Here is an 11,932-nt window from a genome sequence, read left to right as displayed (position 1 = left end):
TCTTTCTTTTTCTTTCTTTCTTTTTTCTTATTTCATTCAGCTAATAGAACCTAGTGCTGAAGAGCTTCCCTACCCACCCACTCCCACCCACCCATCGTATGCACAAAATTCCCTGAATTTGTAATCTCTTCTCAGCTTTCCCTCTTATGATTTGGTTGAACTGTCTGCTGGTGCATAGACCCAATCCCCTTCCTGCTCCCCACCTATCACTATAAATGAATTTCTGTCATTCTGCTCCTCTTTCTGCTATGAGAATGGGCACATGATGTCAGGTTTTTGTTTTGTTTTTTTTCTTAAAACACAAAAGAAGATTCCTGCTTCCAGGAAGAGGAAGTAGATGTACTTTTCCCTATCCTCCCAGCTTAGTGAAGTGAGAACTGTAGACATTACATATACAAGAAATATAAGACCACTGAGACCCGAGAAGAAGCAGGCAGACATCCACGGAACTCAGCAAGCTGAGGAAGAGCCGAGTGAGCAGTTGATGATAATGCCTAATTTTAATTGCCAACTTGATTGGATTGAGAGATGAATAAAGCACACTTCTGAGCGTGCCTGTGAGGGTGTTTCCAGAGGCCCATGACGTGTGGATCAGCGAACTGAGGGAGGGAGGTTTGCCCTGAGTGTGGCTGGCCCTGTCTGAAGAAGGAGGAAGCCGGGCAGCGTTTGCAAGCTCCATTCTGCTGGGACAGGTGCATTTATCTGCTGCTGTCATCCACGGACATCAGGTTCCAGCTTCTTCGGTCTTTCAAGGTGGACTCGCACCAGCGATTCTCCAGGGTGCTTCCAGGCCTTCAGAGGCAGACTGGGTCTGCATCCTTCATCCTTTTTGTTCTGAGGCTTCCAGCGTCTTGGACTGAACAGCTACTGGATTCTGTGGTTCTCTGGTGTGCAGACAGCCACCACGGGATAATGCAGCCTCTGATCCTGTAATCCAATCATATATATGTATAATATATGATATGTAATATCTAATATGTCTATTCTATTGGTTCTGTTCCTCTAGAGCAGTGATGGTGAAGCTTTTGGAACTTTCAGTGATAACGAACAGCCTGCTGTAGCACATGTGCCATAGGTTCGCCGCCACTGCTCTAGGGAAACCTATTCAAATATAGTTCTCTTCTCATTCATTTGCCTCGTATCTCCCAGAGGCTGAGTGGAGTAGGCTAGCAACCACAAACTCCGACAGGCAAAGACCAAAAAGACTTTAACAAAAGCCTTTTCTGCTCAGCCAAAGAACCAGAGAAGGGTCAAGGCAGCAAAATAAAAGACTTTTACACAATGACTACTCCACTCCAGCCAACAGCACAGAAAAAGATGGCGGCCCCATTTTTCCAGCAATGCCCTGGTGGGGAGGTTAGATTCCGACTCTCTGCTGGGCAATATGAAGGTTTCCAACACACTGCAGGTGGTGTGAAAGATTGCTGGGGAGGGGGTCAGGATTTTCATCCCCCTTGCTGGTCCATAATGACACAAAATCTCCTACGGAGGACTGGTAGAGACCACATAGCAAGCCGGGACTTTCACTTCCATCTGGGAGTAATAGGCTCCCCCTCCCTCCCTGTTGGGGTACCACCAGAAAAAGTCTAATGGAGCCACTGGGCTTCCCCCAGGACCCAGTAGTAGTGAGGCCACCTTAGTCTCATTAGCAGGGGAGACCACACATAAAGCAGCAATGAGCTACTTCTCTCCCAGCCAGGAAGACACCAAGGGAGGCCCCAGTGGGGAGCCAGAACTCCCACCCCTGCCCAGCAAGAACGAAGAGTTACAGAAAAGCATGGACTGCACCTACCTTAGTCACTATTGAAACCTCAGTGCTTGGAACACTTCTTGGCATATGATAGTGGCTATTTGCATGATCTTGCTCAAATCACTCATCCCTTCTGTGCCTCAGTCTCATTCTCAGGTAAATAAGAATGAACATAGTATTATAGGTTGCTATGAGGACTAAACCAATCGATGCATGTAAAGCCCTAGGCCAGCGTATGACACTGTCAGCCATTGTTGCTGCTGCTACTGTAGTCACTCACTCCCCCTTGATTTGTACTCTTCTTAGAAATAGCTGCAGGCATATCCCATGACTTTGGATTGCTAGTTTTTTCACTATTCTTATTTTCTACATATTCTGTAATTGCAATCATGTTTCTCCCTTTATACCCAAGAGATATGCAGAAGATTATTTTTAAACTTCCAAGTGGGTGGGAAATTTTTGTTTAAATGTTTGTTTCTAATTTGTAGTTTTATTATTCTGCGGTCAGAGAATATGTCTGTGTAGTTTGTACTGTAAGAGATTTATTGCTGTTCTTTATAGTCTGGAACATACTCTATTTTTAAAAACTTTCTTCAATTAAAATAATTTCTCCCTTTTCCCTCATTGGGAAGACTTTTATGCTAGGAATATATTCTCTAAACATACTTCCCAACACACGAAAGCAGACGGTTAATGAAATGAAAGCTTCAATCATGTTGAGTTAAAATGCTTAACTCTTGTTCAATTTGTAGTAAGCACCAATTGCAAATTTCCCCAGAGGGAGAGGAATGGAATCAGGCACACTCAGCCTTCAGGTGTGATTTGCTAGTTGTTCATCTGGTGCTTCTTTTCTGCTTCTAGTTTTCTTCTTGCAAAAGAATGCCTTTAATTCTGATTGTACCAGATGCAGTTTCCAAAAGTGGCCACAGCATTAATTCTGATCCCACCTATTCTTCCAGGATCTTGCCATTCCTATCAAGAAGTAAACATCTGTGGTCTTTCCCTTGAACTGGAATAGGTCTTAATGACTGCATCAACAAAAGAGAATCGGTTGGAAGTCATGTTGTACCACCTCCAAGGTGGGTCATAAATGGAAATATCACCTCTGTCTGGCTCTGTCTTGTGATGCTTACACTTAGAAACCAGTTGCCACATTGTTAGAAAGCTCAGGCCACATGGAGAGGCTATTGTTAGGTGTTCTGGTCTCCAGAGATAGTTGAAGTTCCAGATATAAACACCATCAATCAACAGACAGGTGAGTGAAACTTCAGATGATCCCAGCCTCACGCCATAGGTAAAGACCAGAGTCAACTGATTTCTAAAGTGCCCTGTGTGATGCAGAAACTCAATGAGCATAATCAATGATTGCTATTACTCATCCAGAGTAACCAGATTGTGAAGGATGGAGTGATCCCAGCTTGTCAGAAAATTCCATGTAGAGGACAGGTGTTATAATGAGAAAAACATCATGCTAAGTTCTGAAAGATTTGAATTGGAAACTACACTAACTCATACCTATCCTTGATCCTGGATCAAGCCAAGTAGCCTTTCTGGGTCTTAATACACACTCATCAAAGAAGGCATTTGGACATTGTAGACCCCTTCAACCTCTGCCAGTAACCTGTTCATATAAAATATTTAATATTTAATGTTTTCTATTTGGAAATATTCTCTTAAAATAATATATATCATTAATCAGAAATAATCATTAATCAGAAATATATATATATATATATATATTTGATTAATGATATTCTTGGTTTGCTAGTTACCACTTTTATTTCCTGATTCCCAAACTATTGGAAATAATTTTCCAAAATATTGACAGTAGCAAATAGAATCATTTTTATGAATCTAGTTGTCTTAGTTACTTTTCTCTCATTGCTGAGACAAAATACCTGACACCCAAAGTTAAAGGGGGAAAAGTTTATTTAGTTCACAATTTGTGGAGGTTTCAGTCCATAATCAATGGGCTCCAAGCCAAAATGGCACATGGCAGAGGGGCAAGGGTTCATGGCAGTGGAAGAGAGCAAAAGCAACAAGCAAGGAGCAGGAGAGAGAACTCTTTCTGTCCCTTATATTGTATGCAGGCTACCCACCCTAGGGCAGGTTAGCACTCACACCCGTAATCCCATCATTGGACCATGAATCAATCACAAACTCTAGATACAGTTGCCTCTGAAAAGCCTCCCCTCATGACAGCATGAGGCTTTAGGGGACATCCAGACACAAACCATACCACTACTTTTAGCATAAAATAGAAAGCTGCTAGACATTTGCTGCAGAACAGGGGGGTCTCAGTTCACAATAATATATGAACTACTGCCTTGATTCCTGATTTTTGTATCATTCAGGGATCCCAGTCTACTAAGAATGTTCTTTGTTAGTTACCAGGTGACATAGTGTCACAATCTGCTTACTGAGATTTTACTGCCTCTATCTAGATCAAGCAGTTTGAGAATTTTCTCAAAGCTAAATCTGCCGTGGGATAGGTAAGGTCAGTTTCTCTTGTTATGATTCTCTGAAAGCTGCATTGCTGGCAGTTCTCACCTATTATTCCACATCCTGCTTTCTAGAAGAGGCTAACGCATGCACTTACTGAGTGGTTCCTGAGACACAGTACTCTCAGGTCCCTGCAGTGGGATGAGTCGGGACAGTTACCTCAAGTCAGTATTCAGAAGACTCAGCCATGCGGGCAGCTTGTCAGTGACTCCTGGAGCACCAGCTGGGGCCTGGAACTTGCTCACACCACCCTCAGTGGAAAACACCCTTCACTTACCTTCCCTTCCCAGAGTTGCTAGAATCACTGACTGTCCCTCTTCTGCATCACAGTACTCCTGCACACAGACCCAAGCTAGCAGGTCTAATAGGAACTGTAATGCTGAAAAGAAGCTGCTATTACTAGCCCATTTATGAAAGTTGTGTATGCTTATTATAATGATGAGATTTCATCAAATATTGCATAAATAGGTGAAGTAGGAAAAAATAGGTGTTCATGAAAATGAGTTGAAAACGTCACAAAATAGGAGTGATACATTTGCAAAAGATTGTTGGGGAAAATGTAGAAGGATTCTGGTGCTCAGATCACTTCTCAGTATGAGTTTTCACTTTCCTTTGAAGAAATCAATACTTTAAATCTTAGTTCATGTGTGAGAGGTGTGCTTTATTCAAGAGCAATGCCCTGCATGCAAAGAAAGGTCCTTGCTCCTTTATCAAAAGATCTGTCAATTGATGATACATGGTCATTTCTTTCAGTTATATTTGTGGGCATACCCTTTTCTGATTTGTTGTTTTAAGCTACTTTTCAGCAGACCCACAATCCCGCTCCTGAGAGTAAGGTAGGTTGAACTGCACATAAATACAGCCCTGTTTTATCACAACAAATAAGAACAGTTGGGACTGCCCTTTCCTCTGGCCAAGCTGCAAACTGCCTCTTTGTGACTTCTGGTTCATGTCAAGCATACCCTTAAAGCCAGTTTTAGCCCAATTTCCCAGCCCATCTGCCCTTCCTGCTCCAATTCTAGAGGAATGTGATCTACCCTAGGCTCTGCAAGCTTGAGTGGAGAAGATTCCATATCCACTCATTTACCCTGGATTCCTCTGCTGTGTGCCCAGATCTAAGGACCCCCTACCTCTTCTCCCACAAGATTCTCTAGTGCAGCTCCTGCCTCTTTTCCTTCCTTGCTTCCGCGAGTAGGTGTTAGACACTTACCATGTGTCAGGCTCAGCTCCACGTACCGGATATGTAGTGGTGAATCAATATGCTGATTTTTCCTGTCAAAAACAGGCATACCGTGTCAGCAAAGCACTTTTTGTCTTTTCTGTTGATGAATTCGTAATCTGGCCTGATAATTTCTGTAGCACTTGTGCCTTAGGAAATAGATTTCATTTGTTTGGTTTATATATGAATTTTTGTATATATGTATGTATATATTTGGTTTTGGAGGAAAATCACTAGAACATGTAATAGTTCAGCTTAATCCAAGGGTTGGCAAACTCGTGTATACAGGGGCATAGAAATCCCACAAGCACAAAATTCAGCTGTTAGCATAAAAGCTGCATTCCAGCACAACTGCGTTCATAAAAATAGGCAACAGTGCTTGTTTGCTGTCTCCTGGAAACGATCAAAATACCTTATTGGTTCCCCCCATTTGCAATTGAACTTGCTCAAGACTCTCCCCCAACCCCCTTAAGTGCTGTGCGCTAACTGATTGCACCACTGGAGCTCCCCCCAATCCCCTTAAAATAAATCAGCACAAAAACTAACTTGTGCTCACTCACCTTCAGTGCTACACAGTGTGGCCTCTGCTCACCGCCCACTGAGATTGTCAGCCATGATCTCCTTTGCTAAATCTCTCAGAGACTTCAGTCCTCTCAACTGCTGCACAGCTTTTGACATAGCCAACCCCAGCCTCCTCCTCCTCCTGGACACAGTCTCCACCCTTAGCTTGTGCTGCTGCAGGGATCCCTTTCTTCCTACGGCAGTGGCTCTCCCTCAGGCATCACTGGCTTCTCCTCTTCAAAGTCTTTACACTCTGGAGTGGCACAAGTCTCCACCCTGATTCTGTCACTTCTCTCCTTAGGGCCACCTCATCTATTTTGTAGCTTTCAGTGACATCTTTATGCTGAAAACTCCAAAATTTTGTTCTTTGGTTTTGTTTTATTTTGCAGTACTGGGGGTTGAACCCACGGCTTATGCGTTGAGCTACATCCCTACCCTTTTCATTTTCTGGTTTTTTGTTTTTGGTGCTGCTGGAGGTGGAAGCCAGGTATTCATGTATGCAAGGCAAGAGCTCTACCCCTGAGCCACATCCCCAGCCCCTGTTTTCTGTTTTGAGACAAGATCTCACCAAGTTGCCCAGGCTGGCCTTGAACTTGTAACCTTTCTGCTGCAGCCTCCCAGAGCACTGGAATTACAGGCATGTGCCACCATGAGTGGCTCCAAAGTAATTTCTTCAGCCAAATTCTTTTCCATAGTTCCTTACTCCTCTATCCAAAATTCCCTTTACCGTTCAAGTTTCTCAAGTGCCTTGCACACAAAGTACTGAGTAAATATAGTTGAGTGAATAAATGAATTTACCTGATGGCCAAGTAGAAACCAGAGCCTGACACTAATTCCTCCTCTTTGCTTCCTTCTACATTCCTGAAATGTAGGCATTCTCTTTCTTTATCATCTCCTGAATTTCCTCCTGGTTTTCTATATCTAAGTCCAAGCTGGCAGAGCTGCATCTACTGTTAGAATATTGAAATGCTTCCACACTGGTTTTAAAGACCTTCCGGCCTAAATCCTTTGCATGCTGGCTCTGCCCCTGGGATCCACCTGTCCCGTCCGGTCTGTCCCTGCAGAAGCCAGTAGACCTTGCTCTAGTGCCAAGGACAGCATTCTTTGTGATGGCTCAGAGCGCATGCCAAAGGAGTTGTTGAGTACTATTGTTCCTGCCTAATGCCACTGTTACCACGCTATTGTAGCATTCAGGAATTATTTCTCACCCACTTGACTGCGGAAGCCATCCAACTGGTCTCCCTACCTGTGGCCTTGTTCATCTCCATACTCTTTGTGGTAGTTGGGGGGTTTGCAAGGGGAATGATATAATATAGGACACATACTTTATAAGATTATTTATAATAGTCACCCAAAGAATCACATACAAGACAGTGCAAGAAATCTGTCCACAGACTAAAGACCAGAGAATCCAGCTGAGGGCCTGAATCCCACAATAATGTCTTGCACGAGTCCAGCTGAAGACCTAGAGCCTATAACAATGCCCCCCAGGAGTCCAACTGGAGGCCCAGAGCCCATGACAATGTCTCACGCAGGCCTGCTTTAAGGATCTGCACTGGGAAAGTCCAAAGGTCAGTGGTGGAAGCTAGAAAGTCTGCGCCAGTGGGATGAAGGATCTGTGCTAGCAGGCTGAGGGATCTGCACTGGAGCCAGGAAGCAATGCTCAAAGCAAGAACCAGAGCTCTCCTGAAAAGTACCACAGCCATCCTCAGCAACACTGAGGTCCCAAGCTCCTCCAAGGATGAGGAAAGCTGAGATCACATCAGGAAAGCCAATGCACCAAGCCTCTCCAGGAGACTGAGCACTGCACCATCTTCCCCTCTGAAACCAGGAAGCTATGCTCAAAGTGAGGACCAGCGCTCCACCAAAGTGAACCTTAGCCGTTCTCAGTGACAACCAGGTCCCGAGCTCCTCCTCCAACGAGAGCAGCCAAGTTCATCAGGAAAGCCAGTGTGACAAGGTCCTCCGGCAGAACAGCCCAAGAGAGCCATCAGGTCCCTAACAGCTTCCCAGATAGCTTCTACCAGCTCCTACCAGCCTCTCTTCTTCCTCTCCAGTTCTACCTCTTATGCTGCTGGCAACAGCCCTCAGGTGGCCCTCCCACCCCCAGCGCCACGCTGGGTCAATTCGGCTGGGTGTTACAAGCTGACCACCGGTTCTCAATCCACCACACTCTGCATGGCAGCCAATGTCTGAAAGGCAAGTTGACTGCATCCCCCCACCCCCACTACTTGCAACCTTTAAACATGGCTCGGCCTCAGGAGGAACCCCCAACTCCCTGGTATGCATCAGCAGGCCTTCACGATCTGACCTTGCTCACTGTTCAGACTGCACCTTCTCAGAAAATGTATCTCGATCCCTGTTAAGTAGGTCCTTCCTGTTATTCTTAGAACATTGTTTCATTGTTTTCTTCATTGTGTTTACTACAATTGGACATTACTAAATTGGTTGTTTTATTTGTTTTGCCTACTAAATTATAAGCTTCCTGGTGGCAGACACCATTTCTGTCACGCACGTTGCTATACCACAGGCTCCGTAAAAATTAAGTGGATACATCTGGACTCCTGAATATTTTCCAGCTTCCTCTCTTGCCGTATTTTTTTCTTGGAATCCATGATTTAGCGGTGTGTAGCCAAAATTTATTTATGTTCATTTGGTAATGAACAACTCTCAGTTCCTTAAAACTTCCACAGAAGCTATACCCTTTGCCTTGTCTGCACCTTCACGCCCTTTCACCGGGGGAACCCTGGTGTCCAGTTCGGATATCCACACTGTCATTACCCCAGGAAGCTATGCCTGATCACCCCTCCGTGGCGGAATTCTTCACATTGTAACTGAAATGTCTGTTTCCTTTTCTACTTATCTTACTAAGCCCTCTGAAGGGAAGGACTGTGTCATTTTTTTACAGCTGCTTCTGACGCTTCTTGCTGTGGCATTCAAGAACTAATCCATAGTAGGATAATTCAGTCCTGGGGCAGATATCCCGAAGTCCTGACAGGGAACCAGTGAACTCACATCCATTTGGGTGGGAAGGTACTTTTTTGTAAGTGGCTATGGAAAAGGGTGTGACTGTTTTGTAATTTTGTTTTGCTTTCCCCTAAGAATGAAACTTCTCTTGGCTATGGGCTTCTGTGTTACGCACCTACTCCCCCTGTAACACATTGTTCAGATTTAAGGGCAGAAACAGGTTAACAAATTGCTAATTTTTTTGTCTGAGATGCTTTATTTGAAAGAAACAAGCAGGCTTCCTTGCCTGTAGTAAACAAACACTTACTGACAGGTACCTTGTGTTGTATTCTTACTCTTGCCAAAGAAGGCAAATAATTCAGGGCAACGCCAGAAGCCCTGGAAAATCACAAGCAGAGGAAAAGACTCTCAGTGTGAGAAAATACCACCTGACCAGACCAATAAAGATGGTGCAGGTTGTTTTACACAGACATAGAAAAACCTCTGATTCTGTTATAGTTACCTCCGGTATAAATGTTAAATATGTAATATAAAATTATGTTTTCTTCCCATAGTTAGAGTTCAGTTTTTATTCACTTTGTCATTTCCTGTTGCCCACCTGTCTTGTTTTCCTCCCGCATATTCTAATTGAGTCAATAAATTGCTAAATTTATCTACAGCCTAAGAAGGAAGTACAAAGTGCAGATTACTAAAAAGATCTATAATGAAACTGCATTGTCTGATGTCCTACGAGGATATAACAGGATAGCAGGATCTTTTCCTTGTAACATTGCTCATATACGTTCATCGTAAATTAATGTAATTTAGTTAAAAACAGAACTTCTTTCCTCTACTCGTTAGTGGCAACTTTATGGTTTCATTCTGCTGGGCACATAAATATGTTATAATATAAACAAGTCGGAGGTCTAATGAATCATTTCAGGCTTATTGTGCTTTTGTTTGCACTACAATTCTTCAGGGGGAAAGTTTTCACGCTCTGCATTTTTAAATTATGCTAATGTGATTAGTCTTTATGGTCCTTACTTTTTATGATGGATGCAAGATGTTCAAACTTCCAAAAATACTTGTGAGGGGCTTGGTTAGCGCTTGAGACCCAGTCAAGAGGCCATTGACGAAGGTCCTATAACATGTTCAAAAGTTACACATGACAGAAGGGAGTGTTGCTAATACAAGACTCTACAAACTAATACAGTAAATGTAAATTGTATTAACATACATTTTTCTTTTTTCACAAGAATGCTCGGTGCTTGGAATATATTTGCCAGGATCTGTCCAGGCCACTGTTATTGCAACAAAAAGCGAACATGAAAGAATAAGTTGCTACTGGAGACAAGTGCGGGAATTCACACATCCTCATCCGTGAACAGGTGCTTTCAAACCCCAGGCTTCAGAACAGTTTCCCCATGCTTGCATTTTGATGGTGCTATGATGAAGCAAATTAAAAAACAGAAGAGACATTTTGATTATCGCACTGCCAAATCTGAACATTCCTGTTACGATCTTGCACTTGCACGAGGCTGAGCTCACAGGGAGACTGCACAGTAGGAAGAATATGGACGTGTGTAAAGACAAGAAAAAGGACAGTTCTAAATTTTAAATGATCCAGGCGTGGTGACCCACGCCTGTAATCCCAGCACTCGGGAGGCTGAGGCAGGAGGATTGTTACGAGTTCAAGGCCAGCCTGGGCTACAAAGTGAGCTCAAGGCCAGACTGAACTGCATAGCGAGACCCTGTCTCAAAAAGATAACAACAAATAAATAAATTTTAAATGAAGTCTTGGTTAGCAATCTAACAAATAAAATTTCAAGAGAAATACATGTAGTATAATATACTTTTCTCTCAGGATTTTAAAAACTTTTTCAACTTTGGAACTCCCTTTCAGAGGAGCTCATGTGAAGAGTGACACTCCATAAAATAAATGAACTATTTTTAGTAAACATTCCATTAGTTCACATTTATCACAATTATGCAAATTCAATGAGCCGGAGAAGTAAGGCTCTTTTGACAAACACCAAAAGTTAAAATTAAAATTAGGGGCTTTGATGACAATTATCATTTTTTTTTATGACAATTATCATCTTGTAGAAATTTCAGCAGCCAATTTGCTGCTGTGATTTCTTATTGGTTGCATCAGTTCAAGAGTTTCTTGATTATAAAGATATGTTGTTGGAATTGATAAAAACAGGAGTTTTAAACAAGTTGGCTGGTAACCTCGGATACCGTCCCATTTACAAACGCTGAGAAGGAACCTCATTTGCTCTGGGGAGTGCTCTCAGAGAGGTAAGCTAACAGGTTGCTGGTCTCTGTCATCATAACATTTGGTGTGCTGGGGTTGTTTTTTTTGGGGGGGGGCGGTGCCAGGAATTGAACTCAGGACCTTGTGCTTGTCAGGCAGGCACTTGTACCCCTGAGCTAAATCCCCAGCCCTCTGATTTCTTTTCTATTTTTGTTTTTGTTTTTGGAACAGGGTTTCTCATGCAGCTCAGGCTGGCCTTGAGCTCACTGTGTAGTCCAGGCTGATCTTGAATTCGCAGCAATCCTCCTGCCTCAGCCTCCTGACTGCTGGGATTACAGGCACCATGTCCAGCTTTTCTCCTGTGGTTTCTTTTTTAAACTAGAGTTTTATAATAGTTAAAAATTATGTGAAATTCTAATCAAATGTGTCCTGGACCCCTGCATCTCATCAAAGGCACGCTAAGGTATGGCAGTGTCAGAGCACTGTTGTCTTCAGGTCACTGCTATACAAAGAGGATTTTAAATTTTACTTTATGAAAAAATGAAACAGAATTTCATAATCAAATAATAAGAGAATGCTAATAGTTATTACACTGTGTATCGTTATCGTCACAGTAGTTACTCCGAGTACAAGACATACACGAAAAAGGTTCTTACAGAGAAGAAACAAACGTAATTTAACAACAGATTTGCCAACC

At 43.0% G+C, this 11,932-nt stretch overlaps 2 long non-coding RNA genes across 3 annotated transcripts in view; one reads left to right on the top strand and one right to left on the bottom strand.

Annotated features, from left to right (window-relative positions):
- The window catches only part of LOC102028120, a 28,483-nt gene extending 17,917 nt beyond the window's left edge, over positions 1 to 10,566 (top strand). The window contains exon 3 of the long non-coding RNA XR_261529.2: positions 10,235 to 10,566. This is a non-coding gene — a long non-coding RNA (uncharacterized LOC102028120). The remainder of the gene's footprint in view (positions 1 to 10,234) is intronic.
- LOC106148916 lies at positions 482 to 5,595 on the bottom strand. Of its 2 annotated transcripts, none has more exons than XR_001234673.1 (2): positions 5,463 to 5,595; positions 482 to 927 (listed from the first exon to the last, which is right to left on the bottom strand). It is a non-coding gene; the product is annotated as an uncharacterized LOC106148916 (long non-coding RNA). The 2 variants fall into 2 exon arrangements; XR_001234672.1 differs by lacking the exon at positions 5,463 to 5,595 and adding an exon at positions 1,793 to 2,040.
- Positions 10,567 to 11,932: the final 1,366 nt, after the last annotated feature.

The sequence above is a fragment of the Chinchilla lanigera genome, unplaced genomic scaffold (assembly GCF_000276665.1).
Source record: "Chinchilla lanigera isolate Chin_1 unplaced genomic scaffold, ChiLan1.0 scaffold00031, whole genome shotgun sequence".
In the NCBI taxonomy this organism is placed as follows: domain Eukaryota; kingdom Metazoa; phylum Chordata; class Mammalia; order Rodentia; family Chinchillidae; genus Chinchilla; species Chinchilla lanigera.
This window is presented reverse-complemented; position numbering and strand designations above follow the sequence as displayed.